This window comes from Gorilla gorilla, chromosome 16, assembly GCF_029281585.2.
Source record: "Gorilla gorilla gorilla isolate KB3781 chromosome 16, NHGRI_mGorGor1-v2.1_pri, whole genome shotgun sequence".
Classification (NCBI taxonomy): domain Eukaryota; kingdom Metazoa; phylum Chordata; class Mammalia; order Primates; family Hominidae; genus Gorilla; species Gorilla gorilla.
In genome coordinates this window covers 24,235,888-24,243,110 of record NC_073240.2, presented here as the reverse complement: position 1 = coordinate 24,243,110, position 7,223 = coordinate 24,235,888, and the positions used below count along the sequence as shown (strand labels likewise).

Here is a 7,223-nt window from a genome sequence, read left to right as displayed (position 1 = left end):
GAGGCTGAATATGCAAGTTGTCATGCAAATTTGCTGAAGATAATGAGAGGGTCACAAATTCAAAAACCTAGTTGCTCTAGGGCGGGGGGTTGGGAGGAGAGCCAATAAATAAAATGTGTGGTACAAATGCCTTTCAGGAAAGGGTGTGAAGGGTGCCGTGGATTTACCAGAAGCTTTTGCAATCAGCTTTGAAGTCTTCTGGAAAGGAAAAGTGTAGCCTTCCAGGGAAGCAGCCTGATGACGTCTTCCATAAGGCTGATGTGTTAGGAAATAGCAACACATGAGCAAGAAGTCCCTTGAAAAATTTTCTTCCCTCCTTCTTCTTCTGGAACTGTTGGGAAACTAGATAAGACCCAGGAGTCTGGTTTTTGAGAATGGCCCGGAATGAATTTTTAGTTTCCGGGTAGGAACAGAGAGCTCAGAAGGTTGTTCTTTCCTCCAAGGAAATCTGGCCATAGCTTTTTTCCTGTTCTATCCAGAGCTTGTGTGCTGGTGGATTAAATACATCTGTGCACAGGGCCAGGGTTCTGGCAAACAATGTCAGGGAGAACGGCAAAAGGAGAAGCAAAAGGGGATTGTTCCTCTACCTCACATATTCTTTTCCCAAAGGAAACAGAATCTACTCACCAACAACAATTCCAACACCACAAAAGGGACATGGAAATAAATGTGCATGCAACTGGGACACGTACCCTGTGTCACCTACTACAAATGGAGAAGCGGGAGAGAATTGAGCCACTGAGAGCCTAGGCCTTCTGAGCTGTAGCCTACTTCCAGAGGATGCAGGCTTCCTCACTGGTCTCTGAGTGGCTGAGTAACTCTACTTCCCTGACCTGGGGAGGATGCGGGAATAACCAGCTATGAGGAGACACCCATCCTCTTAGGGCTGCCTGGGGTATCTTAAGCAGAGGTGGTAGCAGCGGACTCCTCAACAGAGACACTGAGATCCAAGAATTCCAGGATAATGTCCCCAAGGCAGTAAATCAAATGCCTGTTGATGAGTGGTTGTTGTAGTGACTCCAAGACTAGACACTCAGCTGGCATTTGTTCACCCCAAGAATTTCTACTATGAGACCTGGGAGGACTCCCATTAGGCTCTGCAAAGCCTGTTTCTCAGCAGCCAGTTTCTGCTCCTGGGTCCTTACAGGCCGTGGAAACTTAGGCAAAACTCCACCAGGCCAGATGGACTCCTGAAGAAGCCGGAGGTACTGCACCCAGCAGTGTGGACTTGTTAAATCAGCTACCTGCACCTCTAGCCACCTTTGAACTAGGGTACCAAAGATAAGACGAAGAAACTTCTGCATGTTTTCAGTACACAGCCATTTCCACTGTTCTGTTAGTAGCAAGAGAAGCAGATTCAGGGCTGTGTCAGCTAACTCTGTCTCTGTTCCTGAATCGCTGTTGCTGGGATCTTGGGCTGGCACAGCTGCATCTGACAAGCAACTGTCCACATGTCCTTTGGGAAGTTGTTCAGGATCTTTTTCTGGGGCTTCTGTTGGCTGCATCTCCAGTAACTTTGTCTGTTTTTCAATAAAAGATTCCATCCCAGACATGGATAGGGTCTTGGACTCCACATTGCCTTCCTGGAGACAATAAAGAATCTTGTCTTGTGCTTCAGTCACACTTTTAGTGCTGGAGAAATTTTACTGGATGAGAACCTCAGCCTGGACTTCCTAGCCTTCTTGCCTTCTGTTTGGGACTTGCTTTCAGTCTCGGCCTCACTCAGCTCCTCTGTGGGGCCCTGGGATTCAGAGCAAGGAAATGCTGTCTTCAAGTTGTCCACAATGGCACTCACCACCATCTTCTCTATTCTAGAGACCATAAATGGTCTGAATATAACCAATAATCACAAAAATATTTACAGTGCAAATATTCTCAGCAAGATATGAATTGTTGGTAAATTCAAAACAAATAGAATTGAATACATGCTAGAGGAATTAGGAGAATGCAGTAAAACAAGCAAAATTTTGTATAATTTTCATTTAGTTCATGTTAAAATGTTTTGAATTCAGATTAATCACATACCATGATATAATGTTTTTGGTTTTGTTTTTTTGAGACAGTCTTACTCGGTTGCCCAGGCTGGAGTCAGTAGCATGATCTCAGCTCACTGCAAACCCTGCCTCCCAGGTTCAAATGATTCTGGTGCCTCAACATCCCAAGTAACTGGTATTACAGGGGCGTGCCACCATGCCTAGTTTTTTTGTTTTTTTTTTTAAGTCAAGACAGGTGTTTGCCATGTTGGCCAGGCTGGCCTGGAACTCCTGGCCTCAAGTGATCCACCCACGTCAATTTCCCAAAGGGCTGAGATTACAGGCATGAGCCATGGTGCCTCACCCTGATATAATGTTTGAAAGTAATGGGTGAATAGTACATTTGAGATACTAGAGACCTATTTGGAACATTAAGTGAAGGTATCTTACTCTCTTCTTTCTTTTAAGAATGTATTCCTTACCATTCTATGCAATAGCTAACATATGTGCATATGTTCTTGGGCTGTCTACATGATATACAAATATTTGGATACATACAGAAACATAAACCACTCATCTAAAAGCTTTTCAATCTGACACATGAACTCGGATTATTTGAAAATGGAATGGTAAGTGTTACTGAAGAGCTTTTACTATGGTTCACGTTTGGTAGTATATGCTAATATCCTAAAAACAAAACAAACACCAAAAATACCTTGATTTTATAATCTAATTTATGATGTCTAAAATAATCAATAAGATAATTTTTCTATTTTAACTAACTGTATTATATTTTATTTTGATGCTGTGTAATTTCACAATGGATTAAATATTAGCTGATGCTCATCAGAGGTAAACTAGTGAATTATTATCCCATTAAGATAAATTTTGTTTCTGCTAAAGTAACATCTTATTTTAAATGGAGGAATTTACTAAATCAAGTGCTAAGATTTTATTTCTGCTAGTAAATAAAAGGTATATGTAAAATTCAAATACATTCCATTACTCAAACTATTCTTTGTAATCATGAGAATATAGACAGCATATTTTACACAGAGCATACATACAAAGCCTTATCTTCATCCAATTACAAGTAAAATATAGGTGTGTAAATATATATACATAATTTAGATATTAAATGACAGAATTTACTTATTTACCTATGCATGACAGAATTTGATTCATTATTCCAGGTACAGTAACTGGTTGAAAATGGGACATGAAGTAAACTAATAGTCTTAAAAGTGACTACATCCAGTGAATTCATTTTAACGTCTCCAAGCAAGGCAAGATCACCTTCTTGAGATAAGGAATGAGGGGTTACTTATTTTGGCCAAGTTGGCTCAATGATCTGGGGAACCAAAAACTGTATGTACATGGATAGTTGTTTTGTTCCCCCCACAAAAAAATTGGGGAACCCATTATTTCCCAATTCATGTTTTTACTTTCATGTAAGACAACAGTTGATGCTCCAGAATCTAAAATTTTAATTAACCAAATACAATGTTCCTAAAGATAAACATTTCCTTAGAGTTAAGCCGGCCAGGCAAGGTGGCTCATGCCTGTAATCCCACCACTTTGGGAGGTCGAGGCGGGCGGACTGCTTGAGGTCGGGAGTTTGAGACCAACCTTGCCAAAACGGAGAAACCCTGTCTCTACTAAAAATAGAAAAATTATCTGGACCTAGTGGTGTGTGCCTGTAATACCAGCTACTAGGGAGACTGAGGCAGGAGAATCACCTGAATCAGGGAGTGGGAAGTTGCAGTGAGCCAAGATCACGCCACTGCACTCCAGCCTGGTGACAGAGCCAGACTCCGTCTCAAAACAAAAATAAAAAAATAAAGATGGGGGGAAAATAGAGTTAGGATAACAGAAAGATAAGGAATACGAAACAGAGAAAATCAATAAACCAAAATGAAATGTTTGGAAAGATAAAAGAATTGGCAAATGTTTACTTAGGCTAAGCAAGAAAAAAAGAGAAGAAACTCAAATTACTAAAATCGGCAATAAAAGAGAACACATCACTGGCAGTATTACAAAATAAATATGATTAAAAGAGAATGCAATGAAAAATCTTATGCCGAAAAAGTAAGATAGCCTAGATAGAATGAAGTCCTAGAATGACAGAAACTAAAATAGTCTAAAGGAGAAATTAAAAATATAAGTAGATCTATGGAAGGTTAAAACATTGGATTGTAATTTTAAAACCTTACAATAAAAATCTCATCTCAGCTAGCTTCCCAGGTGAATCAAACACTCTGAGAAATTAATATCAATTGTTCACCAACCCTTGCAGAAAATAAAACGGCAGAGAACACTTCCCAATTCATTTTACAAACAGGATTACTCTGACACCAAAACTGAATCACAAAACAATATAGACCAGTGTCTTTAATTGTTTTATAAAATCAAAAATCTTCAACAAAATACTGCCAAGCTGAATCCACCAACATATAAAATAGATTATGCACTGTGTGCAGATGTGATTGACCCCAGGAATGCCCCATTGATTTAATATTTGAAAAATCAATGAATGCAAACACCATATTAACAGAATAAAAGACCAAAATATATGAGCATCTCAATAGACGGAAAGCATTTGAGAAAATATTACACATTTTCATCATGAAAACACTCCAGTTATGAACAGTAAGATAACTTCCTGAAACTAGTGGTAGTTACCTATGAAACCCACAGCTATCATTACACTCTGCAATGAAAGGGTGAATCCTTTCCTGGCAGGGTTAGTTACAAGAATGTCCACTCTTGCAAATTCTACTCAACATTACACTGTGGATTCTAGCGAGGTGTATTTAGTAAAGAATAGAAAATTGAAAACATCCTGATTGAAAAAAAAATAAAATTATTTATATTTACAAATGGCATGATCTCATATATATGTAATTCTAACAAATTCAGTAAAACAGTATTCAAAATAATAAATTTGGCATGGTTTCCAGATATAAATGCAATACTAAAAATTAATTTTATTTCTATATACTGTCAATGAACTGCCTTAAAATGATATAAAAGAAACAATCCCATTTATAATAGCAACAAAACAAGTAATAAATTTAGAAATTAACAAGAGCAGTTCAAAACTTATACTCTGAAACCTCCAAAACATTGTTGAAATAAACTGAAGAAGAACTAAATAAATGAGAAGAGGTGGAGCGAGATGGAGGACAGAATCTCAGTGACTGCGTCTCTGCAGGAATATTACATTGCACCACCGTCCAACAATCCACACAAGATAATACCTTCACAAGAGCTAAAGAAAGCAGGTGACAGATCACAGAACCTGGTTTTAGCTTAAAAACAAGAGAACACACATTAAAGAGGGTGAAAAGACAGTCTTGCAGTGACTGCACTGCCCTTCCCTCAACCCCAGGCAATGCAGTGCAGAGAATGTGTCCACCTCTTGCAGGAGGGACAAGGAAGGGTCCATGGGACTTTGCCTGGGAGCCCAGTGCCAGCTCTGCTATAGTAAAGGACAGCACTGGGCAGAACCCCATGGCCTTTCATTCCAGGCTAGTGCCCATAGATACAGCATTTAGACACGACCTGGTCTAAAAGGGAATCCACTACCCTGGTGGGACAAACCTGAGTCCTGACTTGCTTCACCACCAGCTGATTCAAGTGGCCTCAGGCCCCAAATAAATTTCAGTGGCAGGCAGGCCAGAGTCACTTTGGTCCTTGGGTGAGCTCCAACAACCAACGATGTGCTGGTCTGGGAGGCTGTGGGCTACCTATGCGACATCAGCTGCAGTGGCCACAGGGCTGCCTGTGTTACCCCAATCCCAACTCCAGGCAGTGCAGTGCAGAGAGAATTCCTTCCCTATGCAAGAAAGAGGAGAACCCAGTATCAGCCCTACTACAGTGGACACAGTGTCAGGCAGAATACTGTGGCCCTGATCCTAAGCAGGAGCTCCAAGACACCTACAGACTCCCCTGCAGGGAGAAGGGATTCTGCCACCCTGGCAGGATGGACCCAAACCCAGGCCAGCTTCATCACCAGCAGACTAACCTGGCTTAGAAACCTAAATAAGTCAGCAGCAGTCAGGCAATATAGTGGCCACAGGACTCAGATAAACCCCAGTGGTGCTCTGGTCTGGGAGGCTGTGGGCTTCAGGTGTGTTGCGCCAGCTACAGTGGCCATGAGAGTACCCAAATCACATGAGAGTGCCCAGATTCACAAAGCTTGGTGCCCAGATTCCTTGCAAGGGGAAGAAGATGGACGTGAATGAAGAACTTTGTCTGGGAACCCAGGGAACCCCTCCCTTATCTTCTCCAAGTGTGTCACGGACACCAGGGACCTCAGTCTGCAAAAGTCATGGTGAACCTGAGCTTAAGGTGCCCTCTGGTGCTGTAACAGCTGCAGTGACCACAGGCTTGGGGAACTCAACAGTCTTGAATTTCTTGGAATTTCTGGAAGACTGAAGAAGGACAAGCACATACAAGAACAGACTGCAAAAACTGGAATAAATACACACTTATTCAACTCCCCGGCACGAACATATGCTCAAAAGCGTTAAGAACATTCAAGGAAATATGACCTCACCCAACAATAAATAAGTCACCAGTGACCAGAGCTAAAGATGTGAGACTCGGCTGGGTGTGGTGGCTCACACCTGTAATCCCAGAACTTTGCGAGGCTGAGGTGGGTGGATTACCTGAGGTCAGGAGTTCGAAACCAGCCTGACCAACAACAAGGTGAAACCCTGTCTTTACTAAAAATACAAAAATTAGCTGGGTGTGGTGGCAGGTGCCTGTAGTCCCAGCTATTTGGGAGGCTGAGACAGGATAATTTCTTGAACTTGGGAGGCAGAGGTTGCAGTGAGCCAAGATTGTGCCTCGGTACTCCAGGCTGGGTGATGGAATAAGACTCCATCTCACAAAAAAAAAAAAAAAAAAGATGTGAGACTCTCCAGACAGCGAAGTAAAAATGGCTGTTTTGAGGATACTCAATGAAATTCAAATATTGAGAAGTAATTCAGAAACTTATCAAAGAAATTTAACAAAGAGATAGAAGTAATTTAAGAAGATGACAGAAACCTCAAAGCTGAAAAATGCAACTGATGAACTGAAAAATGCATGAGAGGGCCTCAACAGTAGACTAATCTCAGCACAGTAAAGTTCATATATGAGAAATCCACAGCTAACATCATAATCAATGGGGAAAAGTTAAAAGCTCTTCTTCTAAGATCTGGAACAAGTGTGGCTACTTTTACCACTTTTATTCATCACAGT

At 41.1% G+C, this 7,223-nt stretch overlaps 1 pseudogene; it reads right to left on the bottom strand.

Moving 5' to 3' along the window:
* Positions 1-858: 858 nt before the first annotated feature.
* On the bottom strand, positions 859-1,833 carry LOC129527065 (sorting nexin-19-like; annotated as a pseudogene).
* Between the last annotated feature and the right edge of the window lie 5,390 nt (positions 1,834-7,223).